This window comes from Macaca nemestrina, chromosome 3 (assembly GCF_043159975.1).
Source record: "Macaca nemestrina isolate mMacNem1 chromosome 3, mMacNem.hap1, whole genome shotgun sequence".
NCBI classification, from domain to species: domain Eukaryota; kingdom Metazoa; phylum Chordata; class Mammalia; order Primates; family Cercopithecidae; genus Macaca; species Macaca nemestrina.
In genome coordinates, this window is record NC_092127.1 from 5,014,393 (window position 1) to 5,041,887 (window position 27,495).

A 27,495-nucleotide genomic window follows, 5' to 3' on the forward strand; every position below is an offset into this window, starting at 1 on the left:
GTGGCCGGATCTCAGCTCACTGCAAGCTCCGCCTCCCGGGTTCCCGCCATTCTCCTGCCTCAGCCTCCCGAGTAGCTGGGAGTACAGGCGCCGCCACCTCGCCCGGCTAATTTTTGTATTTTTTAGTAGAGACGGGGTTTCACCGTGTTAGCCAGGATGGTCTCGATCTCCCGACCTCGTGATCCGCCCGTCTCGGCCTCCCAAAGTGCTGGGATTACAGGCTTGAGCCACCGCGCCCGGCCTTTGTTTTCATTTAGAAGTCCAAACAATGGGAAAATTAATCAAGGTAAAGCAAATAATTTAAATACGTGAAGTCGTAAATTAAAAAAGAGGAAAAAGCTGAGACTGGATTCCTGCCGTTATAAGATGCTGTCTTCACCCAGAGACATTAAGTCATATTATTTAATGTTACATTTTAAAATAGGTTTTGTAATGAAAGAAGAATCAGCCCCACCTCTACCTTAACTGCAATTGAAGTCAAATTGGCAAATTTGTTTCAATACAATTTTCTCCAATTCTTGACCACTTTCCAGGAGGCGTTTGATCAATGCGAATGTTCTATTTTTATGTTTGTTTCTATACTGGTTACTTCATTCTCAAGGGAATTACAAAACCAATCATTATTTTAAGTGTTTATTAAATTAGAAATATTTTGATAGAGATATGATAGAAATATACTTTAGTTGGCACTTCTATTAAAGTGATGGAGAGTTCTGAAATTATCTGTAGTTTGGTTTGTACATTATCAATAACTCTGAAGGTTGTGAAGCTGCATCTTGAGAAGATATTTTTCTTCTGCCTATTCCAAGTTGTCTATACAGTACAGTTGAAAAATGCTCATATACATTGACTCACTTATGCTAGAAATGGGACCATTTAAAAAATCTATTTTTTGTGTATAATTTGAGGGAACTGTTGAATAATTTTCAGGAAGTTAGAAATACAGCACCTGGATTTACCATGACAAGGTCCATTTTTCTTTTCCTTTTCTTTTGTGTGTGTGTGTGTGTGTTTGACAGAAAGATTAACAAATTAAAAGAACACATCATTAGTCAATAGGAATTTCAAAAATAACATACATGTAATTCTTGAAAGCAGGTAATATGAATTTACATATACGTTACTTTTCAATAAAGTACTATATAAATAATGGAATCTTTGGTGATTTCACTTTTCTACAGTGCCCTTAAGTGAAATAAATTTTATTCTGCCTCTTCACAACAAAATGATAAATATTTTTTCTTTGTTTGTTTTACTTACCTTTATAAAAGAAAACTGCATGAGCTATCATTTAAAAAATTTCTGAGACTGGGCATGGTGGTTCATGCTTGTAATCCAGCACTTTGGGAGGCCAACGTGGGAGGATCGTTTGAGCCCAGGAGTTCAAGAGCAGCCTAGGCTGAAATTAGGTGAGCGATTTTAGGTATTAACCTACCCAGTAAAAAACTACCAATGGTAATTTCCTGAATTTGAAATTATAATATTAAAAATTCATCATTTTATTTCCTTCTCTGTATGAATATCTCTTACAATCAAATTATCTCTGATTCTCTACATTATGAATCAGTTCATTATCATTATCATATATGGTTGGAGCGAGAGCTTTTGATTCCTGCCTGGTGACTGTGAAAATCTCTAAGCCACCAGGTGGCAGAGTGTCCTTGGTTTAGATTGAGCATTGCATTTTTTTTTTTTTTTTTTTTTTTTTTAACTGATTGCCAAATGTATTAATAGTTTACAGCTATTGTGAGCAACCTTTAAACCTTTTACTCATGTACCCCTAAAATCATTTTGGAAACATGTGCATCACCCACAAACTTTTAAGTTTACATATATTTCAACAAAAATTTAAATAACCAAGGAGATATAACTTTTGGCATACTGTAGAAACTTTAAAATAAAATGGTTATATCAATCTTTACATACATCAAACATGATAGGGGTCTGATAACCACCATCATCTGTTTTTAAAAATTCTGAAACAAGCTCATCTTTCATAGTTGGATGCTTTATATTACTCCTTTTTTCCTTGAATCTCATTTTCCGTTTTATCTCCTCTACAGAATTTTATACTAATATAAAATATTTTATAATTAAAAAGCTGTGATCATCCTAGTGTACTTCTCTGCAACAAGAGTATATATATAGATATTTTATTTTTTATTTCTCGTGACCAAAAGGTGCTGAATGTCAGAATTTTACTAATATACAGTATCCAACACCATAAACATATTACTTTTGATAAATAGTTATAACAAAAAGTGAAATTAATCGGAAATGCATTCCTGAATGAGTCAGCTTAGGGGGTTAGAAGTTTTATTGTTTGGGGCCCAGGATTCTTGCACTCCCAGGCAGTGCACTGCAGGAAGATTCTGGATGGGAAGAGAGGGGGCCTTTTGTCAAGTCGGAGAAGGGTGCTTGTGAAAGAAGAGACAGGAAGAGGAAATCCAGCCTAATGAAAGCTTGTTAATTTTAACATAATGGGCGCAGGTTGATTTTAGGAAAGAATATGTATATGAGCTGATGATCTAGAAATTTGTTTTCTTAAAACAGTGGTTCTCACCTGGGGGAGATTTTGCCCACAGGGCACATTTGGCCATGTTTGGAGACATTTCTGGCTGTCACGCTGGGGGCAGGGTGCCGGCATCTGTTAGGTAGAGGACAGGGCTACTGCTAAACTACTCTGTTCCCAAAGTGACACAGCTGAGAGCCTGAAACCTAGCAAGTCCTCAATAAACGTTTGTGGAAAGGAAAAGACAATAAAAAGGAAGGAAGGAATCACACAATTGGCTACAGAGAGAGCTACAGTAAGATGACTAGACTCTTGTAATTACATTTGCTGAAAACTTCAGAGTACTTCCTTCTCTTCTGTGTTTATAGTTTTCTTATTCGAAAGGAGAAATTCGAGGAATAAAATTTAAAAGGTCTACATTTTCCCAGTATATGTTTTCATTAATTAGAGAAATCCTGAAAAACACAAAAAAGACCAAAACGACCCCTAATTATACCACCTAAATATCTATGGAGAATAATAAATAGCAGCCCCTGTTTTGCTGATCTCATCCCACTTTGCCTAAATAACATCTGCTAATTAGTTGATGCCCATTCTTTCATAAGTTTTTCAAGGTTCTTTTTTTTTTGTTTTTTTCTTTCAGATGAGAGTCTTGCTCTTGTTACCCAGGCTGGAGCGCAATGGCGCGATCTCGGTTCACAGCAACTTCTGCCTCCCAGATTCAAGCGATTCTCCTGCCTCAGCCTCCTGGGTAGCTGGGCTTATAGGCGCCCGCCACCATGCCCAGCTAATTTTGTTGTATTTTTAGTAGAGATGGGGTTTCACCATGTTGGCTGGGCTGGTCTCGAACTCCTGACTTCAGGTGATCCACCTGCTTTGGCCTCCCAAAGTGTTGGGATTACAGGTGTGAGCCACCGGGCCTAGCCTTTTCTAAGTTTATAAAGAACAATTTATACATTTAAACTTTAGAGTATAGAATATCAAGATGGCTTCAAAATTGCCTATTTGAGAGATTCTTTCTTTCCTAGTATTAAAAGCACAGCGGTCCATTGGAGGTATATATGTATATTTACACACACGCACATGCACACACACATGTACACACATATTATTGTGTACTATGAGAAACAAATGACCGTACTTTAAAGATAATCTTTATTGAGATATCATACTGCTGAAGTTTAGAACCATCTCCTTGGGGATTTAGGCAACTGCAAAGTTAGAGGGAACACGGCCCTCTATAAGACCCACTGCACTCCTGACACCAGTCGCAGGTTCGGGGGATTGGTCCCAAAACCACCCTTGAGTTCAGTTATTCACTAGAGGGACTCACAGAGCTCGCTAAGAACTGGGATACTCACAGCTGTGGTTTATTATAGGGAAAGGTTACAGATTAAAATCAGCCAAGGGAAGAAGCACAAAGAGCAGAATCCAGGAAAAACACCCAACATAGAGCTTCTGTTGTTCTCTCCCCATGGAGCCTTAGACGTTATTTTCTCAGTATGTGTCTGTAACAATATGCATGGAATATTGCCGAGTAGGGAAGTTTTCATGGGGCTCCATTATGCAGATGTGATTGATGGCCTGTACGGCTGATCTCAGTCTCTGGCAAGCTGATACTGTGTGACTCAAACCCCTGCGCTACATCCCATTGTTGATCTTTCTGACGGGGTCAGCTCCACCCTAAATACTATCTGGCATGGCTAGATCCAACCTTACATGACATTGTTAGACTACTAGCATAATCCAAGGCCCCAGGTAAACAAAGTCACTCCTATCTCTTATGACATCCAAGGGCTTAGACGTTACCACCCAGAAGCTGAGGGCAAAGGCCGGACCTCTTCGGGTATAAATTTAAATTCTTTATTACACATGTATACATACAGCCTATATGTAGCCATTTTAAGTGTACAGTTCAGGCTGGGTGCCATGGCTCATGCCTGTAATCCAGCACTTTGGGAGGATGAGGCAGGCAGATTACCTGAGATCAGGAGTTTGAGACCAGCCTGGCCAACATGGTGAAACCCCATCTCTACTAAAAATACAAAAATTAGCTGGGCGTGGTGGCACGTGGCTGTAGTTCCATCTACTTGGAGGCTGAGGTGGGAGAATCGCTTGAACCCAGAAGTGGAGGTTGCAGTGAGCCAAGATTGCTCCACTGCACTCCAGCTTAGGCAACAGAGTGACGCTCCATCAAAAAAAAAAAAAAAAAGAGAAGAAAAAGTGTACAGTTTAATGAGTTTTGAAAAAATGTATACATCTGTGTAACCACCACCACAATCAAGAGAAAGGACATTCCCAGCACCCCAGTAAGTCCCTCTTGTTCCCTTGTGGTCAGTTCCTCTCTGCCCCCTGGCTGGTTTCCCCTTTTTAGAATTTCATGTATAAATGGAATCATACAATGTGCATGATTTGCTGTCTGGCTTCCTTCAGGCAGCATGTTTTTGGGATTCATGCATAGTGTGCCAGCTGTGTGTTAGTGCTAGGTAGTAGATCATCTCCTATGTATGTGCCGCAATGTGTCTATATATTCACCTGTTCAACATTTGGGCTGTTTCCAGTTTTAGGCTACTTTGGACAAAGCTGCTATAAACATTCACATATATCTGTTTGTGTAGACATATGTTTTCATTTATTTTGGGTAAATCGCTTGGAGTGGAATTGTTGGGTTGGATGGTAATCATATGTTTAATTTATAAGAAACTGCCAAACTGTTTCTATCGTGGTTTTAACATTTTACATTCCTGCCAGTAAAGTATGAGAATCCAATTGCTTCACAGCCTTTCTAGCACCTCAGGCTTTCCAACTTTAGCCATTTTCATGGGTGTATACAGTAATTACTTATTGTGGTTTTAATTTGCATTCCCTGGTGACTTTTTATGAGTTTACTGGCAACCATACATCTTCTTTTGTGAATCTGATGAGATTCTTTGTCTATTTTCAACTGGGTTGTCTGTCTTCTCATTGATTTGTAGGAGTTCTTTATATTTTTTGGATATATCCTTTTCCAGATATGTATGTTTGTAGCTTGCTTTTTAAAATCTCTTAATGGTATCTTTTGAAAAGCAGATTTAATTTTGATGAAACTGAAGAAAACTACATTTTTAAATGGTGCTGTGAACTCCGAATACATTTATAGCTATTTCGTTGCCATCCAAAAATTCTACAAAAGTTATCTAACAGGAAACTGATGAATTTCAGGGGAGTGCCCACTTACAAAGTCTTTCTCCTAAAATTAAGCAGTGTTAATAGTAATATTACACAGTTTCTCACAGATCATCAACTAAGTCCTTCTTCGGTGGGAAAGGCAGACGCTTTACAAGAAATAGGTATTAATTTTACTTCCTGCTCTATTTTTTCTTTACATAGTAGACACAAAAACCGTTAAAGCTGGCTGGGTGTGGTAGCTCACGCATGTAATCCCAGCACTTTGAGAGGCTGAGATGGGTGGATCACCTGAGGTCAGGAGTTCAAGACCAGCCTGGGCAACATGGTGAAACCCCACCTCTACTAAAAATACAAAAGTTAGCTGGGCACGGTGGCACATGCCTGTAATCCCAGCTACTCGGGAGGCTAAGGTAGAAGAATCACTTGAGCCCGGGAGGCGGAGGTTGCAGTGAGCCAAGATTGCACCATTGCACTCCAGCCTGGGCAACAGAGTGAAACTCTGTCTCAAAATAATCATAATAAAATTTTTTTAAAAATTAAAACCATTAAAGCAACCAAATAGTACAATTTTGGCTACTACATTGTTTTGGCTGCTACATTTTAGGCACTGTGCTAAAATAAATTAATCCTCTTGGAAACTCTGTGAAGTAGATATTTTTGTCTTCATATTCAGATACTCAGATAAGGACAGTGAGTTCAGAGAAATTAAATACCTGGATGAATATCACACAAAGAGGTGGCTACGCTGTGATTCCAAGCTAGGTCTAACTCCAAAGTTGGTGTTCTTCATTAATATTCTGTATCTGTTCAGGACATGTACAAATCAAATCATGGACATTTGATTTTAGATATACCGAATGTTGATTTTGGCAGGTTGTAGAGGGAGTAGAGGCTGAGGAGAGGGGATGGCGGACAAAGATTAGGTCTGGAACTTATTTTGGTTCATGCCTCCAGTTCCTAATCCCCTAGATAGGCTGGATAACTTTATGAGGGTCAGTGTAGCCAAGCCAAATTGAATCAATTTAAACACATTCAGAAGCAGAACTGCTTCAGATAATCTAACCAGTTAGCAGGACATTCCGCTTATTACATGCTCTGCCGGAATTTCACGAGATCCTTCTTTTGTTAAAGAATATTGAGAGTGACTTCCTCAAACTTTATGCTAAGGCTTGATCTAAATTTCACATGTAATCAATACTTTTCTTGCTACCACTTATGTCAGATCTCCTCATGAAAGTCATGTAATTATTTGGAATCTTATCCTGGTGATTAACACAATTAATGCCCAACTCTCTTTTGAAACCTTTAATGCATGTTGTTTTCCAACTTAGCAGACGTGAAATTCCTGTAGTTTACTGAAGCTGCAAGTTTGGGACTTTGGCAGTCTCATATTAGTAGTCACACATTCTACTAAGGCCCTTCCTTCTACTTGATGCCCTGAGTGGATGTCACTTGCACAGCAAACATCATATGCTCAGTGAGATCATTAAGTTATAACTGCTTTAATCAGCAATATAGTGTCCGCTATTGTATACTTCTGCTGAATTCTAACTCTGTGAATTTTCCTTTTTACAGTTACATGTTGCATATGAAAATCCAGATGATCTTGACTAGTCAGACTGAAATGAATTAAAGACTGAGCATAACCTATTAGTTATGCACTTATTAATAAAAAGACAAATCTGTGTTTTCCCCCTTCTTTAAAAATCAAGCACCAAAACAATAAGTTAGTTTTAGAATGCATTGAGATGGTATTCAACTGAATTGTGGAAGGAAGAAGTAAATTAGAAAGAAAGTGATAGCTATATGTGCTTAGAAATCGGCTGCTTTCAACCAAGGGAAAAAGGAACACTTACACAAAGGCCAATGCTTTTTTTTTTTAATTGCAAAAGAATATTTAAAAGATAGTTAAAAGACTTTCAAGTCTTTTAAGAAATGACAGTTAAAATAGAATTTTGCAGCCTTTCCTTTTATCATAAACTATAACAGGAGGTGAAATCCACAATTTTCTGAAATTTTGTCCCATTTAAGCTTCCAAAATGTTTCTTATTTTTAAACCTGAAAAACATTAAAACACCCTTATCCTGAGAAGTTTGTATCATGTTTATATCTGCTCTGATCCTCCCACAATCCACTATTTGATTATTAAAGGTAATTGGCACTTAGCATCAAATATTTAATACACTGATATGTAAGTATCTAATTTTCTTACTATCAGGCAGGAATTTAGACTTCTTATAAAGTTTTTATGCTTATCTGATTGCTGCTGCTTATAATTAAGGCCTCAATAATCATAAAAACATTCCAATAAATGTTTCAGATATAAAAGAAATTTAAGCAATATTTTTAAAAAATAGGGTGAAAAAATGACAATAGGCATGTCTTTCTCCCTCTCTGAAAATATCCCCTAAAAAAACTCTCCTGAAAAAAGTTTCTCATTAGAAATAATTATGAATATACTGTCTGTGCTTCACAAAAGAGTTGTAAATATAAAAAAAGGAAGTCAGATAAAATATATACACTAAAAAGGGAGAAAAGACATGTAAATAATATAGTCTGTTCTTTTGGAATCCTATTTTTGAAGTGCTTTACAAATTACCATATTCTTATAGTATTTTGTGAGTTAAGTAGATAGTTAATATTCTTGGTATTTGGCAACTCAGATCATAAAGAGGTAAAATACACTAAATTGTCCACATCCCTTGAGCCTACACCTGAGGCAGTAAGATAACCCATGTCCCAGGACTCAGCTTTAGTACTTTGTCCACGCTCTTTTCCTCTGTCCATGGTGCTCTGCCTAGGGGATGTAGCTAGCCATCCCACCCTATAGGGGTTAACTGGGCCAACTGAGAAGGGCCATGACAAAGAATAGCTTAGGCATCACTCGACATCAGGCATAGAAAGAGAACAACTAATGGGTAAGAAGAGTCAAGTGATATTGATCGGTGGCTCCCCAGGGTTGAATTCAGAACATGTTCTGCTGTCTCTTGGGTGCCAAGTTTTGATGGAAAGGGCAAAGGACAACTTGAACAATGTGGGGTGGGCGGGTGAAATCTCCATTTATTGTTGTTCACGTGGGAATGGAGTGCTCGGAATGAGGGAGATCTTGACAAGGCTCCCTGCCAGTAGCGGCCTCTTGTTTCTTATCAAAAACTGAATACTCCGTCCTCCTTTCTCTTCACCGCTGGGGTTGGAAAGTATTGGGAGAGCGTATCGGTACCAGAGGGCAGAGATATTGTGTGAAGAGGACCTTTGTGCTTAATGGGAAAAAAATAGGAGAATGAAAAGAGGAGAAAGAACAATACTTAGAAGTTGAAAAATGGAAAACAGACTAAATGAAAAAGAATAAGCAAGAAAGTGGCCCTAGGTCTAGAAAACACCAATTTTTTTATTTTGCCAGAGGGTGAAAGGTCCAATGTAAAGGAAACACACACACACACACACACACACTTCAAGAAGCTCATGTAAGGAAAGAATAGGCACAACTTATATATACATTAGTAGGGCGTGGGTCAAATACATTATGGTACAGCCATACAATAGAATACCATATAGGCTTTTAAAACGATTTAAGTATACAAATATTGGCACAGACATCTAAGATTGATTTACTGAAAAAATAAAATGGCAGAGTAATTTTTAAGATATAACTTTATTCTAAAAGTAATACAGGTATAGAATATGTATAGAATAATATGTATAGAAAATAATATGGAGGGTAAAGCATCAAGCAGCCAAAGGCAGTTATTTCTTGGGGGAGAAAGGGAGAAGGAGGAGAAATTATTGTGGAAGGTGATTGTGTTTTATATTGCACATTTTTGTGTTTATTTGAAACTTTTTTTTTTTTAGACGAAGTCTTGTTCTGTTGCCCAGGCTGGAGTGCAGTGGTGTGATCTTGGCTCAGTGCAACCTCTCCTCCTGGGTTCAAGCAATTCTCCTGCTTCAGTCTCCCAAGTAGCTGGGACTACAGGTGCGCCACCATGCCCAGCTAATTTTTGTACTTTTAGTAGAGACATGGTTTCACTATGTTGGCCAGGCTGGTCTCGAACTCCTGACCTCATGATCTGCCTGCCTCGGCCTCCCTAAGTGCTGGGATTACAGGTGTGAGCTACTGCTCCTGGCCTATTTGAAACTTTTAAAAATAAAAATATCATTTCCATTGTGTATTCGAAATACATCAATAAGAAGTATAGAAATAAGTTATATTGCAAAGAAGAAACATAATACATAGGTTAAAAAAAGAAAAATTTTATAATTTGCAGTAAAACTTAACATTGAAGTAATCTATACACAGATGTCTGTATCTATGAAATGGTGATCCCAAAGTAAGAGTTTCAATTTCATTTAAAGAATGTTTGTCTTAAATTGACATGAGTGGTGAATTTTTAAAAGGTGATAATTATAGAAGTGTATTATACTTTATTAGCTCAAAACTGGATATTAGATATAATCCATAACTTACCTATTGATGTAATTGATATTTTTCAGTAATTGAGTATTTTCTTCTGATCAATTTGAATTATTCTCTTCAGCTCTTATATTTGGGTAAATCTCATAAAGTAACTCTAATTGCTTCAATTTAAAGACAGTCCTTCCAAGGAGAGACTCACAAAGCACTAAGAGGAAAGGGAGAGCAATAAAATTTTACAAATATGTATTGAAATACATGAACAGCATATTTTAAATCAAGTCTTTAGAAAACAGCAGAATTTGGAAGCCGTCTAACTTGACTGCAATAGTCAACCTGCATAGATGGGCCCAACTGCTGTAACTTTTGAAGTAAGTAGACTAGGTTACATGTGAAACATACAGTAATGACAATTTCACCTGGGATTTTGGATATTCTTCCACTTATCATTTAGGAAAAACTCTTACATGAAATCAGACCAAGAAGCTATCCAGGGCATTGTAAAATCTCAGCCGCAGCCATACCAAAAAGAAAAAGAAAAAAAAGTGTAGGCCGAGCACGGTGGCCCACGCCTGTAATCCCAGCACTTTGGCAGGCCGAAGTGGGCAGATCACCTGAGGTCGGGAGTTCGAGACCAGCCTGACCAACATGGTGAAACCCCATCTCTACTAAAAATACAAAATTAGCTGGGCGTGGTGGCGCATGCCTGTAATCCCAGCTACTCAGAAGGCTGAGGCAGGAGAATTGCTTGAACCCGGGAGGCGGAGGTTTCGGTGATCAGAGATCGCGCCACTGCACTCCATCCAGCCCGGACAACAAGAGCGAAACTCTGTCTCAAAAATAAAAAGAAGTTAAATCTTTTGTTGGGTACAAAATCACACAGAAGCTATGTTCCCGTCTGTTTGCATATGGCAGTCAGGTAGATAGAATTCTATTTAATAGGATGTCATAAACAGTCCACTCACATAGAGCTGGGGCCCTGTCCCAAATTAATGTAAGCATAAGAAGAATTTCCTAAGCTGGAAAAACTTACAAGTATTTATGATTTTGGAAACTTTTGAAGGCTTGTCTTATACATTTCAGGCTTAAGTAAAACTTCAGAGTCATTTCTCCCCATAGTATTGTAAAATTAGAGGCCAGGCAGAAAAGAATTAAAAGAGTAGGATGAGGAAAGTCAGTAGGGGCAGAGCTGGGGATTTGTTAACACCTAGAACAGTGCGAAGAGGTGACAGGAAACGGTCCCCTTCCGACATCTGGACCAAGGTGAGGCACTGGGGAAACTCAACGGGAGACACTGCTCTCAGAGGGGAAGAGCTGCTGGCTGTAAACAACTCAGGCTGTCTTGTCTTGGGAGAACAGTTAAGGAATGGACACCACGAGGGCAACGGACTTCTGAGATAACTAAACGCACCTCTACTTGGCCACTTAGCTCCTCACCAGGCCCCAGGGTCCCACCCTTCCCGGGTTGCCTTCCCAGCATGCCCCGCGCTTTTCCCGGCGTGCCCTGCGGCCGCTCCCCAAGCCGGTCCCCCGGAGGACTCCGGGCGCCCCTCCGCCATCGGCAGCTCCCTGCAGACTTGCAGGCTCAGACGGGAGCTGTCCACCGCCTGCATCAGGAAACGGGCTTGCGTGCGTGCAGTAACTACCTTCTTCAACGTGAGATTCCCCCAGGTCCCGTAAATGCTTGGGAAATTTCCCTAACCCCCTCCCGTTCCATGTGACCTTAAAAATCCTGAAAAACCTATGGTCCCAAGGCTTACCCACCTGGGAACAAGTCTTGTTTCCAAAAGTCAATCAACCTCAGGTTAAGCAATCTAGGGAGAACACCTGCTCAGGATCAAAACGTTTCCTCTTCATTCCTTTGCAGAAATCTTCAGCTTTAGCCTATCTTGAGCTATTATTCATTGTCTAATTGCTTTGTTCCCTAGTAACTCAAATAAAATCAAATTCTGCAGAAACCGAGTTTCGCTGTGTCTGGAGGAACAAGGAATGCAAAGGTAGTGTGAGGAAACGAACCATTCACCTTTTTCAGTCCTAGCATAGAAGTAAATACAAACTTTACCTAGTTGTATTGTTGATACTATGAATGTGTGACATTAAGAATTTAGAGTTTATAGAGTAATCTATGTGTTCATTAACGAGCTTGAATCTAGAAATAATCTTGTTGGTTGGTAGCCTAATTGTGATTATCCTGTGCATTTTAAAAATGAAGAAACAATCTGTGAGAGCTTACGAGACTTTCTAAAGCCTCACATCTAGTAAGTAGCAGAACTAAGGACTCAAACCCAGGACTCCTCACTTTATTACCCATGTTAAGAAATTCTTTTTTAAAAAAGTCATTGAAGTTATTATTCAAAGCCCTTCACTTATGTTTATTTTGATTAATATAAATGACTGTTCTATGATGACAAATATCCTTTTCTTTGAGGATAGTCTGATAAAAAAAACCACAACACATCCATATAGAGATAGACACTGTAGATACAGAGATATTATCTATACAGAGAAAGAGAAAGAGAGATACAATATAAGTGTACAATATAGGAAAGGCAGTTGTAGGGAAAGAAAGATAAAGAAAGAGAAAAAGAGAAAGGGAAATCACAAGGTGATATGGCTCAAAAGAGAGATCTCTCAGTTGGGAGGACCTCTGGAGATTTGGGATGACGCTGGGCCACTTGTGGTTCATAATACCAGGATCACACTAATAATTCTTATATCTCAGGCTCAGCCCCACCTGGCCCTTCTGGAGCCTTTCAAGCCCATGGATCTCCTAGGGTAATTTCAGCCTGACTTTGGAGTACAAGGTGGAGAAAAGACAAGACATATTACTCAGGATGGGTAACGAGTATGTCATATACCAAGAGATCTGGCATATATGATCAGGATTAATGGTTTTTATCATCACCCTGGGTTTGATCAAATTTTTTTTATGTGCTTTTAATGTCTAATGTTAGAAAAGTAAATTCCTGGAAAATTAGTTAAAGGCTGGATTATTTCTCCATTTTGAAGTATAGGCTAAGGATACTTTTACCAGAGTTTGAGAACTTATTTTATAATAATACCCAGATATTTTCTGAGGGAATATGATATTAAAGATTTTGACAGTAATGAAGGGAACAGAGGTGATGAAAAATACTGTTTTTCCTGCACTATATATCCTGGTCTGTATTTTAAAGATAAAGTAATCTATTGGAAAAGATGTTGATGTAAGAAATTAAAGTCTTTAAAAACAAGCTCTAAACATTGTACTTTTTAAAAAGAGGATAAGAATATCATCCTGAAATACTTTTTGAATATTACATGTGATTTCATTGCATACTAAAATAATTTAAGTATCCAATTAAACACAGATTTGTGAAGAAAATAGATGGTTCTGTTTAGGGATTTGGTTGAAAAATTAATGCTAAAATGCAATGAAACAAACCCAGATTTATAACAGTAGACATAGTATTATTTCTAAAACACATAATTACAAAAATATATTTAGCCAATATAGATTTTTTTTTGTTTTTGAAGAATACGTCATTTAGTAAAAATTACAAAGTCCTGAACAAAGAGGTCTAAAGTCATTAATACATAAACACTTCGATTGTAAGCCTTCCCATTGTAGTTACCTGTAGGAGTAAATAAAGGAGCTTTATTAAATGTAAGGCCGCATCTTTTCTACCTAAGTCTTTTAGACTTTTAGGTTCCTTGGAAATTTCACCCACTAAAATCAACATGTGATTGCTAAATCAGTATTAAGATAGTAAGAATCCAACTGTGGGTTTTTTTCTAGATTATTTATTTTTAATTTCTTCTTGGATTCTATATACAAATACTATGCTTTGATATTTTGAAATTTAAATAACAGAAAAGGAGAATTTCTATAATGGGATTCCTACTTATTTTATGTCTATGAAAGCTACTTTGCTTGTTTATTTGCTATATACAGACAGAAAAATGTATGGAACTAATTTTAAAAACCCAATATATTTTCTGTTATGGAATTTAAAATAAGCCTGACAGTAACTTATTTTTTTGTCCTTGGGGAGAAATATCAGAAGCTAATTTCCTCTCTGAGGGCAGATCAAATTTATTGTGTGACAGATAATTTCTTAAACACACTGGATCTGTCCTAAAATACTATCTTTGGGACATAGGCCTTAAGACTACCTTCTAAGTGAAGGAGGTCTTTGGGATACTTAAGAATGTAAGCTGTCTTGGATAAAGTCTGAGATGAACTATCCTGATTTCAAAATCCACTTACGGAGTACTGTCTAAAGGTTAGCTTTGAGTGTATTGACTTTGTCATACTCTTATCGTACATTAATATTTAAGTTTCTGTGGAAGGATTGTGGAGAAATCTGCTAGAGAAAGTGTGCAACATGGTAAAGAGAATTGTAGGAAGAGAAATGGCAGCCCTGCTCAAGCAGTGAGAATAATAAAATGGTCATCTGGAGGTTTCCAGAGACAGTTGGCAAGGTTCAAATCCAAGCTCTACCAGGTAATAACTATGTAAGGTTTCACTGTACAACGGAGATAATATATAGTACATTTACCTCATAGTGTTGTTGTAAGGATTATAGAAATACAGGTAATGTGTATGGCATGTAGTAAGCAGTCAATAAATGTTTGCTATTATCATTATAGCTGAAAACTTAAGCTACTTACCTCTACCTGTAGAGACGGTGAGTGATGAGCTAAAAATATGGCCTAGATAGTTATGTTTGAGGTTTCTTTTATAATCTTAATCCATCTGGCCTCATACTAATTTTCCTTATTATACTACCTGTAATGTAACCTCCACCCCCAGTTGTCTAGCCTATATACCCTTTCAGAATTCTCTTACCCTAATGTTCATCTGGGTTTCTTGTTCACTCCTCCAAACTCTTACGCTTCCCTTGTTGTAAAATCCTCCAACTGTACCCTCCAGAATTCCCAACCCAGAGGCACAAACTCTTCTCCATCCTCCACCATTTTAAATACTATGATCTAGTTTAATCACAAACTGGCTTTTTGTCCAGGACATTACTTCCTTTTTCAGGAGGAAGCTGCTCATTTGCCTCGCTCTTTAGTGCGATTTCCAGACTATTTCCCTTTAACTTTCTTCGCCCGCAGTCACCTCAGAGATCTCACTGACACTATTAGAACAGTGTTGGGAATGATAATAATTGATATTGGTAGGGTTAAATGGGGACAATGCATGTAAAATGTCTGGCATAGTGCTAAGAACATATGAAATTCCCAGTAAATTTTAGTTTTTGCTACTATATTTACCTTCTAAGTGAAGGAGGTCTTTGGGGGTTACTTAGAATGTAAACTCTCTTGGGAGTCTGAGATGAACTGTGATATCCAAAATAACTACACCTAAGAAATCATGAATTGAGCCCATTCCTATTATCTCCTATCTGTTCTAGTCCACTGACCTTCCTGCTGTTTCCCAGTTCTATCCCTGCACACATGTTCTCTCTTCCCTCTCTAAGCTGGAGCACAGTTTAGATTCTATTTTTCTATGAGTCATTTTTTGGTCAATATCCTAGACTCCCTTGCTTTGTTGTCTTTTGACACATTCTCAAACCTAGATGTGCCCAACTGCTCATCTTGTCTTCACCTGCACCCAGGCTGCTTAGTGCTGCTGGGGAATATCATACTACTGAGTAGGCTTACATTACTGTAAATTCATTGTCACCAGCTTCACCTGGATTCCTAGTATTTCCTGTCAATTTCTTGTCAATCCCCACTATGTTTTATTAGTCAACTCTATATTCCATTCTCCACTGTGCTTATTTCAAACCTTTTTCAATCTCTTCAAAGCACACATTCTCTACTGGTATGTTTATGGCAGCACTATTCACAATAATAAAGATATGGAATCAACCTAAGTGTCTATCAACAGAGGATTAGATAAAGAAAATATGGTATATATACACAGTGGAATACTATTCAGCTTTTAAAAAAAGAATGAAATCATGTCTTTTGCAGCAACATGAATGAACCTGGAGGCCATTAGCTTAAGTGAAACAACTCAGACACAGAAAGACAAATACCACACATTTTCACTAATAAGTGGAAGCTAAAAAAATGTGTCCACATGGATGTAGCATGTGGAATGATGGACAGTGGAGACTCAGAGGGTGGGGACTGAGGGGGTGGGAGGCAGGTGGAGGATCGGGGGCTACTTGGTGGATACAGCGTGTGTTGTTCCAGTGATGCACGGAAGGCCCTGACGTCACCACAACACAATATATCCATGTAGCAAAATTGCACTTGTACCCCAGGAATATATACAAATAAATACATAAAAGCTCCTCTTTATGTTGTTATTATTTCTTTATTCTTTTTTAAGTTGACATAAAATTGTATATATTTATCATATACAACATGTTTTGAAATATGTACATATTGTGTAATGGCTTAAACTAATTAACATATGCCTTATTTCACATAATAAAACTTCCTCTTTTCTCAAGTACATACACCCTTACAATAGAAATGAGTTAGTCATTTGTTCATTGACTAAATATATATTGAGTACCTTCTGGTTGTCGTTACAGATTCTAGGGGTACAATGGTGAACAGGCGAATGGAATGGTGAAGTCAAGTCCTGGAGATGACTGGTGTTAGTCCCCAGTTGTACTAAACCTGTTTTCATGGAGTTTACACAAGAAGTGGAGACAAAAGACAGACAATAACCAAGTAGTCAGTAAACCAATAAAATAATTTCAGACAGTGGTAAGAGAGGTAAGATAATAATAGCAGTGTGATAAGATAGAGACCGGACACTGAGGTGGGAGACTAATTTTAGTGGTTAGGGAAAGCCTCATTTTATCCAATACAGTGAAGGTAGTTTCACTGTTAAAAAAAATACATTTTACATTAAAGAGAGTATATGCATATTTATTTACTTAATCGATTTTCAAAATAGCCTTTCTTATTATACAGATGAAAACCGAGGCTCAGGGAATTAAGGAAATTGCCCAAGGCCACACATAGCTACTAAATGACAGAGCTGGGATTCAAATGTTGGTCCAATTAACCCAAAGCCCGTGCCATCTCCACTATACCATATTGCCACTCACCAAGATAGGCTCTTGAGAAAAAGGGCTTGTGTTACTGTTAGGTTTGAACAATCTTTTTTAGTATGTTTGAGGCCTTTTTTAACCTGTTTTCTACATCAAAAATAGTAATACACAATATTTATGTGATATTTTTCCAGGCACTTTTGTTATCATTATCTCACTATCACATAACCACTCAGTAAGATACAGAGCACTCACAGACCTTTGAGACCACTTTTATAACTGAAATGTAAAAGTTGAGTGATTTTCCATGATTTCATAGCTGTGGAATGGTGGATATAAACTAGATTCGGATTTCTTGACTTTTAATCTTTTTTTTTTTTCTCCAATATGCCTATACAAAATGTTCGTTTCCTTTTAAAGTACTGAGTTTAAGGGTTTAAATCCAAATAAAACCTAAGAATTAATTTTCATTTCTGATGCAGAATACCAAGGATTTCTCCATTAGTCCTGGTAACTTCATTGCGAAGAAATGATAAAGAGAATAAAAGGGAGTAAGATAAACACTGTACAGGCATAACATTAAATTACTCTTTCTTTTTCTAATTTTATACAAATGAAAAAAAGGATACCCAACTGCAAAGTCCCTGAGATACTGTTTAAATTCAAGTACTTCTGAAATACAAATATGTGATAACTTATTTGCAGCTTAGGAAAAAAAGCCATTTTTGTTTGTCGTGTTGTTGTTGATGATGTCTATGTGTTGTTTGATAATTACTAAGAAAGTATACTCTGGTTTCTCTGCAGACCATATAAATATTTTGCCTTTTTATAATTGTTAAGGAAGTAATAATGAAAATGGAAAAAGAGCCTTTTTGATGTTATTCTGTCATTGCATTGTCAAAAGAAAATATATTCCCCTCTTTTCCAAAAGTCAGCTGGGTTTTATCAGCTTTGCAAAATGATGAATGAATGCCTTGTTCATTCTTATTGCTTCAGTCATTCTTATTTATGCCAGTGATTCACGGATTATGTTTTGATTGTTCTTGAGAGATGAAAACACTTCCTCGCTGATGAATAAACACTGCCACTTTTAAAATGTTTGTATGCAAAATGTCTTTAAAGCCATTATGAAATGCTTTGCAAGAGTATTAGGAAGCTGTTTTTCGAAAGGCATTTTTTTCTCCACCTTTTCTTTCATGCTAAGCAGCCCAGTTGAAAGGCTTTTCAGAGTTAACTTGTTTAAGCAATACCAGTGTTTTAGTGTAATGAATAACTTTTTATAGAGGACAATCGCACACAATTCCGCATGCCGGTGTTTCTGTTTCTGTGCTCCACCGATGCAGGGGTTCTGTGGTAGAATCTCTTTCTTTGAGAAAAGCTGAGGCGATGAAAGCCCTGATTAACCTCTGATATTCACGTGGTGCTCTTGATCTTGAGGACTGCAGCAGTCACAAAGCTTTAATGGCAGCCATATGCTTAGGGTATTGTGGATATGGGTGACCCAAATGTGAACTTGGGGGGTGACTGATGCTAACTGCTATTTGTTTCAGGTTTGGTGTGGAGATTACTGATGAAGAGTTTGACTTACTACTTGACAGAATCCCCTTGATGAAGATGGAAATGTCAGAAACCCCCAGTTCATGGCCATGTTGGATTCTTAGCACTCCTTTTCCACATTTTCTCATGTCTTCGTAATTTTTTTATTCTTGTTTTTAATACAGAGAATGTACCCCTAAAAGTACTAGGATTATTTAAATTTTCTCTTTATTGCCTGGTATCTTACTTATTAATATTTTCTAAGTGACGAGGGATTTTTGAAAAAACATTGTTAACAAAAGGGTAGAATTTTTACATGATGAACTACGGCAATGCATTTGAAACTATTTAATGTCTTAGAACCTGAATAGTGGACATGGGAGGATAATGTGTGACTGAGGTGACAAACGAGGCATGTGAACTGTGTTTGCAGAGTTGGGAAGAAAATTGCAGTAAGTGACAAAAGTCAAGTCCTGGAGATGACCGGTATTTAGTCCCCAGTTGCACTAAACATTCCCCCACACACTGACCTTTTACCCCCTCACTCACCTCCCAAGGGACTCCCATTACGAGACATCTTTCTACTTTCTTTCCAGAGGAGTCTGCCTGGACAGTAGAGTACACACCCATTGCCAATGGTTGTGTTAAAGGCAGAGTAAGAATGCTTTCTGAAATACTCTCAATCTGTATTTTTCTATCTGGGAACCCAAATTTTTACTCTTTTCTAAAATCTTTTCATGGATTTTATAGGGTAGTTCAAGGCTTAAGCATTTAAAATTCTGATCAGTATTGACCATTTTGTTCCTCGAGTACTTTAAGGCATGTTGCAGTCCCAGGCATCTGATGAGTTGGGCTGAAGCCATTGAAAGATGGGCTGCTTCTTCCTAAAGATACTTTTTTTCCCAGAGCAGTTTCAGAATATAACTATCTTCATCCCATATGCCTCCTGGACCATCCTCCAAATCTCATGATTATCTCTTTAGCCACGAAACCCACCCATGTTTTCTGTTAGTTCTTGATAGCAGGGTGGAAGTTAGCAACCTGGTTTGGCCTAAAGGGCATGAGAAGAGCATGCTGCAAGTCAGAGAATGTCCTCAGACAGAGTCGCAGGTGCTGGCAATAGAAAGCCCTCGAAGTGAAAAAGAACCAGGAGTGCTGAGGAGATACCAGTAGGCCTTACCTAAAGGTGAGCATCTCCCACCGTGCAATTATTCCGTAGCATTTCCCAAGCTTACTTGACCATCTCTCATGGAGCATCTTAAGAGGCCAGCATTCCACAGAGCATGGGAGTGCTACCTTAGTTGAATACGTTATTCATCTAAGTATTAGCCTTTATTTTAGGAGGTCAAGATCAGGTGCCTGAGAGAATGAAATGAAGCAGGGGCAGGGGTTGTTTGCTTTGTTTGGTTTTGTTTATTTGTTTGTTTTTTGAGACAGAGTCTTGCTCTGTCGCCCAGGCTGGACTGCAGTGGCACGATCTCGGCTTACTGTAACCTCTGCCTTCCAGGTTCAAGCGATTCTCCTGCCTTAGCCTCCCGAGTAGCTGGGATTACAGGCACGAGCCACGATGCCCAGGTAAGTTTTTTATATTTTTAGTAGAGACGGAATTTCACCATGTTGCCCAGTCTGGTCTTGAACTCTTGACCTCGGGTGATCTGCCTACCTCGGCCTCCTAAAGTGCTGGGATTACCGCGCCTGGCCTGTTTATTTGTTTATATATGGGGCTTATAGGGAAAGAGAAATGCAAGCAAGTTGTTCTGAAGGGAGTTTTCTGAACTTCCAGAAGGCAGCAGGGTAGAGGCACTGAGGCCCAAGTGTCAGTGCCAAAGGAAAGTGGCAGGGTGGAAAGAGAGAGGTGGGGCACTAACCATAGAGCCGACATGAGCCTGGCCTATTCCCCTCAGTTTCAGGTGGATACATGTAAATGACAGGTCACATCTCTTTGAATTCTTTATGTTATTGACTCAACACATAAAACGACAGATTGTAATTTCGTTGTTAACATTAACAAATGCCTCTACTTATCTGATATTTTACATACCCAAACTCATTATTATTCCATTTTTGCCTGTGAGAAAACAGATACATAGGAAGATTAAGTGAGTTGCGCAGGTTACAGAAGTCAGTGAGTGCACACTGCCAGCTAAACCTAGGTCCATCTGATTTGAAAGTCTCCAAGAGTTTCCACTATTTCACATTGCATTTCTGAATTATACAACAACAGAAATAATTGTTCCCTTTAATAAGCGTTTATTATGTGCCCCATGCCCTGCTAAGAGCTTGACATGCGTTATTTAATTTAATGGTAGAGACCGTTTTCCTCAATTCCGCTTAAGTTCACTGATGGATTGCCATCTGTCCATCTCGTCTGCCAGAGAGAAGGATGGTATTCATTGCTTGGTGGTGTGGTGTAAAGGCCCCTGAACTGGGTGTTCGGAGACTTGGATGACAAGAGTTATAGCTTGGCTTTTCATTTCATAATGACACGCCCCTCGTCAAATCCTTAATATCCCCTTGCTCAGGTTTTCTCATCTGTAAAATGAAAAGTTTAGCTCAAAAGATATCCAAGGTTCTCTCTAAGTGTAAAATTCTGCTTGAAGCAGTTTTTATTCTTATCAATATTAATGGAGATTTGAGGCAGCCACTTAGTATGACTTAAGAAGATGCTGTAACAGAAGCATGTGTCTTCCTGGTAAATAAGAAGAATTAACAAGCAATAACATTAAAGTAATAAATTCATTTTTAGAGTCTACTTTATAATCATCAAATTAAAATCAATACAATAAACATTTATGAGTACTTGTGTTTACAGTCAAGCATTCCTGAATTGTGAAAATAAATGTTTCTTTTAGAGAATTTTTTTTGTAATTTTGTCACAAAATCTGCATATATGATTGAGAACTTCATTTCTTATATATATAAATGGAAATGGAAAAGAAACATAACTGTCAAGTTGAGGAGAAAGAAGAACTATAGAAAAGAGTATATAGAATGGTTAACAGTTCCAGGAGTATTAACAATATAAAAATCCATATCACTTTAGACTATTTTTATTTTACTTCTTTGTAAGTCCTACCTTTAGTGCCCCAGTTTTTAAGGATACACATAAATACTAAAACTTTTTAAAAACTGAATTAAACTCAGGAGGCTGAGGCAGGAGGATCACTTGAGCCCCGCAGTTTGAGGCCGCGGTGAGCTATGACTGTGCTACTGCACTCTGGCCGGAGTGACCACATGAGACCCCGTCTCTAAAACAAAGAAACAAATAAAAAACTGAATGAAAATTAATGTTTTGACCATAATAAGATGTTTGAAAAAACTGTGGCAAAAGATGACAAAGTCCGTTAAGAACAAATGGTAGACTTTGTGACATGCTCACACTAGTTTCATCACCAAGAAACCAATGGAATTATTTCGCTGGGTTTGTGACTTACCTCGTTCATTTTATAGGCAGCTGTCCCACCAGGAATACCACATCCAAGAGCAGGATTCTCCTTCCAAAGTGTGTGTGTGGACTGGAGAAGCAGCCTTTGGAAGATGGGGCTACCCAGACTTTATAGAGCCTGCTTTAATTCCTTGGAGGTCTGCAATCTCCAGGTTGTCAGCCATCCAGGACCGTGGCTGTTGGTGAGACAGAGTGCTTCCTTCTGGGTGAAGAACTCTGTATTACTTTCCGGGGGCTATCATCATGGGGCACCACAAACTGGGTGGCTTAAAATGACAGGAATGTATTCTCTCACAGTTCCAGAGGCTGGAAGTTCAAAATCAAGGTGTGAGCTGGGGCACGCTCCCTCTGAGACTCAGGAGAATCCTTCCCTGCCCTTTCCTTACTTCTCAGGGTGACTGGTGATCCCTGTGAGCCTTGTTCCGTGGCTGTGCCACTCTCATCTTTGCCTCTGCTGTCATATGGCACACCGCGCGTCTCTGTCTCTGTGTCCGAATTTCCTTGCTCTCATAAAGATACCAGTCTTCTCAGATTGAGGGCTCAACCTACTCCAGTATGACTGTGTTTTAACTAGTAACATCTCCAACTACCCTATTTTCAAATGAAGGCATATTCTGAGGTGCTGGGGATAAGGACTTTGACGTATCATTTGGGGACACAATTTAACACACGACAAACCCTGTTATAGATCTAGCATGTCTAGTTTCTTACAAATTAGCTCTTGTGCACTCTTGTGCATTCTCTGACAACAGCAGTACCAATAGCTAACATGTAATGCCTACTACTTGTCAGGCACTAAATACTAACTCATTTCATTCTTACGACAGCCCTGCTTCACATATGAGAAAGCTGGGACACAGAAAGCAACTTGCCCATTGTCCTCCAGTTAGCAGTGGCGGAGCCAGGGTGCAAATCCAGACTGCACCTGCCCGGAGCCCACGTACTCAATACCACCCTGCCTTCTGGACAGTCAGGACAAGCAATTGTGCCTCTGCTACCATTACTGTGCCAACAAGTAAGGTTACACTTGAAATGTGGCTTGCAATGCAAGGTTTAGCTTTTATAGGCAACTCACTTATGTTTTCTGGTTACTTACTATTTTTTTAGGTCTGAATTCAATTTAGACTTAGTATTAAAAAAAGAATATTAAAATCAGTGATTTTTATATTGATTACATATTGAAATGATTATATTTTAGATATATTGGGCCACATAAAATATATCATTAAAATTAATTCCACTTAAAAGCATCTTTTTTAGTGTGCTATTAGCAAATTTAAAATTGTGAATGTAGTTTTTAGTGTATTCCTATGAGACAGCTTTGAATTAGACAGCAAATTTTTAAAATTAGAGTAGGCAGCATGATGGAAGAAAGAAATTGATTCAGTCTTTTGTCCCAAGTAAATCAGTTCCTCAGGTCTCTGTGCCTTTGTTTCTCTATTTATACAATGTGATAGAAAACTTGAATTTTCCTCACAAGTTTAATTTAACTAATAAATTGAAGACAGTCGATTATGAATCATTTTGCCTAATGTTTGCGGGAGGCTAGACAATTACCCAGCGAAGCAAGAATATTGTAATAAAATAGCTCATCCAGATTAAATATGAATTTTAAGTGTTTATTTATTACTTTCTTTAAGCAAATAGTTGTGTATCTTTGAACTACATAGAATCCAGAACAAATTTTTTTTTTTTTTTTTTTGAGACAGAGTCTCGCTGTGTTCCCCAGGCTGGAATGCAGTGGTGTGATCTCGGCTCACTGCAACCTCTGCATCCTCGGTTCAAGTTATTCTCCTGCCTCAGCCTCCCGAGTAGCTGGGACTATAGGCGTGCGCCATCACGCCTGGCTAATTTTTGTATTGTCTAGGCTGGTCTGAAACTGCTGACCTCAGGTGATTTGCCTGCCTTGGCCTCCCCAAGTTTTGGGATTACAGGTGTGAGCCACTGTGCTTGGCCAGAACAAAACATTTCCGTGGCGAGGCCTGGCTTGCTTGGCTCTAAAGCCAATACTTTTCTCATTATACGTTCCAGGTAATGAAAATTACGATAAAAATACAAAAAATTAGGTGGGTGTGGTGGCAGGCACTTGTAGTCTCAGATACTCGGGAGGCTGAGGCAGGAGAATGACGTGAACCCGGGAGGCGGAGCTCGCAGTGAGCCGAGATTGCACCACTGCACTCCAGTCGGGGCGACAGAGTGAGACTCCGTCAAAAAGAAAAGAAAAGAAAAGAAAATTATGCTTAATAATTTTTAGGTGAGGTGATGATCAGCTGTGCTTCCCCTCAGCAGTGGAAGATGTATGTAGATAAATGAGATGAGGTTAAAGCTTCTATGCTTTTATTTGACGTGATATATTAATTTGTGTAGCCAATTTTTACATAAACCAGAATCTCAAAACTTTTACTCTGTACTTTGCTGGGACTGTGAAGTTGCCACAGTGGCACTTTCATATGAATAAATTCAGAAAATAAAACCACTTAGAGACGATAAGATATTCAGACGTTTCAAGCATTTCATGTGTTTTTGTCACTTATTCTCTTTTTTGTTGTTGTTGTTGTTTTTTGAGACGGAGTCTCGCTCTGTCTCCCAGGCTGGAGTGAGTGGCGCGATCTTGGCTCACTGCAAGCTCCGCCTCCCGGGTTCCCGCCATTCTCCCGCCTCAGCCTCCCGAGTAGCTGGGACTACAGGCGCCGCCACCTCACCCGGCTAGTTTTTCGTATTTTTAGTAGAGACGGGATTTCACCGTGTTAGCCAGGATGGTCTCGATCTCCTGACCTCGTGATCCGCCCGCCTTGGCCTCCCAAAGTGCTGGAATTACAGGCGTGAGCCACTGCGCCCGGCTTTATTATCTTTTAAGTTAGAAAAGCAATAAAGGGTTATCGTAAATATCCAAATATAAAGTGTATGTAAAATGAAGAGGGAAAGTTTCTGCACTTACCGTCTTTGCCCAAATCCGGCCTTCAAACAGAAACCAGTTAATTATTAATTTTAACATAGAAGTCAGTACATTAGTTTCGTGGCTCTAAAATGTTTGATAAATTATCCCAGTGTTCAATATGAACCTGTTTATGGCTGTGGCCTCTACTAATGTTATATGTATACAATTATTGTTTGTTCTTTATAGTCATATTGGATAAAATGTATACATCTCACATTCATTAAATAAGGCAGTTCTGCTAAAAATATGTGTATTTTCCAACATTTTTTGTTGTTGTTGTTGTTGTTTTAGCAAAGAATAATGAAAAGCTGATTTAGAACAATGATCTCCTCCAGAGATGTTTGTTAGAAAAAGCAGACATTTTTCACATCCCAATTTCATTGTGTGTTGGCATGGCTTATTATGGGGTTTACAAAGATCATCTGTGTGGTCTCATGAATATGGGAGAGTATCCATAAAATTATATGAGTTATAGGTTTTGTTTAGGTTTGTTTTGAATGGCAGAGAAATGGCATTATTTAAAAATATGAATGAGCCATGAATATGGGAGAGTATCCATAAAATTATATGAGTTATAGGTTTTGTTTAGGTTTGTTTTGAATGGCAGAGAAATGGCATTATTTAAAAATATGAATGAGCTATGAAAGAGAATAATTAGGTCAGGGTAGTAGTTAGGGTCTAGTTTCTTTAGCTTCATGAGTACATTTACCACAAGTCATTTGAACATGTTTATCCCACACATACAATTACATAAAAATCATAGATATATTCCGTCTTTATGAAGGTCACTTTCCTTATGTTCAGGGGACTCATCTATGAGTACATTAAGTTTGGCCTTTTGGAGAGTCCCACAGAATGGTGAGCCCCACAGTATGGTGAGCCATAAGATTTTCCCTGCTGGATTGTAATTGAGTCTTGCAAATGGCAAACCCCTTGTATCTCAGTATCATAATTAAGGAGTTTCGGGAAACTTATTGACAAATGGTCTAATTCTGAACATGTTATCTGAGAGCAAGAGGACAGTATTTGCAAGTCAAATGATGGAAGAATCTATTGTCGGACAATTAAAACATCTTCGCCGAGACCCACCGAACTAACCTTTGTGTGGTCTTGTTCTCAGATGGAAATGATTCCTGGAGACAGTTGACAGCGTGAATTTTGAGACGACACTAAATGTGTGTGGGAACTTGCAAAAACAAATCTAAAAACAGATTTAGGATCAGGGTTTTCTTCGCTACTTCTTTGCTATGATGGGGTGGGAGTGGGAGCTGGGGCCGGGGGTTGTGGGGAGGCATCAAGGGAAAGGTGACGTTAGAGATGCTGGTAGAAGTTAGTCCTGGTCGAGCCCGGGGTGAACAATGACACAGTGTTGTTGTGGGCTGCCTCCACGACTTAGATATTCTTCCCATGTCAGTATAATCACTACTGGGAGGTAGCTCGATTAAGGATTACCATATCATTAATAGTATCCATGACTTTTGTTCAAAGGCTACTTGTGCAATGTTGCCTTGTGGATGAAGCGCCGTAATCCTCTGAGCCGCAGCTGTAGAGAGGGAGGCTTCTCAGAGCCGCCCACACTGACTTCCCTGTCCTCTCGGATCAGTTCTAAAAAACAGACAGAAACAACAGTCAACTCAAAGCCAAAAAAAAGAAACATCCATTCTACATTTCCACATTCATCCCCAAGCTTCAATCCCTGCCAATGTCTCCCATTCATCTCTTCTCTAACATCCAGATCACCACTCGGATGGTGGCCAGATTAAAGGGGAACAATGCAGTTTTAAATGTAAAGTTTGCATCTAATTTTTTTCTTTGCATGAGAAAAAGCACATTGATTCTATCTATGTGTCTGTCTAATGCTTAGCCAGTAGTTTGTCAGGTCTTTCTTATTTTCTTTGGCAACATGAGGCATGCTTGTGTCTTCCCACTGTCTAGGGTTTCTCAGTTTATTCGGTGAAGACACTTAACTTTGAAATTTGTACTTGGGTAGGAAATTATATATGCAGTTATTAAACAGTGGAATTTTGCTGCATTTAATTAATATTATTGCTGCTAAGCAACTTCTACTTCCAGTGGGTGGGAGCACTGAAAGAAATTGAAAAATTTAGCAGTAGCTTGAAACCTAAGCAAACACACCCGGGTACTGGGATTGGGCAGAAGAAAATAACTGAGTGAGCCACATTTGTTAAAACTCCTTGTGTTAGAAGACGGGAAAGAATGGAGGTAAGCTTTAGAGGACATTTCATTTCATAAAGATCACCCCTCAAAAGGGGAAAGGAAAGGGAAGAGGGAAAAAAATAACCTTTATTTATTTGGCAGAGGAAAATGTTTAAAAGTAGTATGAAACCTAGAGTTCAATTTCTTGGATTTTAGCTTCATAATCATTTTTATTCCAAATTGAAATGAAGCTTTGCCTTGGTTTACTCATAAATCATTATTCTAAAGAGTATTAGTCTTTTATTTTCATCTTATTGCTTCATTTAA

At 38.5% G+C, this 27,495-nt stretch overlaps 2 long non-coding RNA genes across 26 annotated transcripts in view; one reads left to right on the forward strand and one right to left on the reverse strand.

The window, feature by feature from the left end:
- The window catches only part of LOC105466572 (uncharacterized), a 21,772-nt gene extending 10,207 nt beyond the window's left edge, over positions 1 to 11,565 (reverse strand). The window contains exons 1-2 of the long non-coding RNA XR_978273.3: positions 11,500 to 11,565; positions 10,143 to 10,296 (exon numbers count right to left, since the gene is read on the reverse strand). This is a non-coding gene — a long non-coding RNA (uncharacterized lncRNA). The remainder of the gene's footprint in view (positions 1 to 10,142; positions 10,297 to 11,499) is intronic.
- LOC139362264 (uncharacterized) overlaps positions 140 to 27,495 on the forward strand; it is a 67,494-nt gene continuing 40,138 nt past the window's right edge. For 4 of the 25 annotated variants that reach the window (XR_011620738.1, XR_011620731.1, XR_011620729.1 and 1 more), the window contains exons 1-4: positions 145 to 19,814; positions 20,136 to 20,203; positions 22,079 to 22,255; positions 22,901 to 23,088. This is a non-coding gene — a long non-coding RNA (uncharacterized lncRNA). Of the gene's footprint in view, positions 19,815 to 20,135; positions 20,204 to 22,078; positions 22,256 to 22,900; positions 23,089 to 27,495 lie in introns of all 25 variants that reach the window. The other 21 variants (XR_011620747.1, XR_011620745.1, XR_011620746.1 and 18 more) reach the window with 19 other exon arrangements.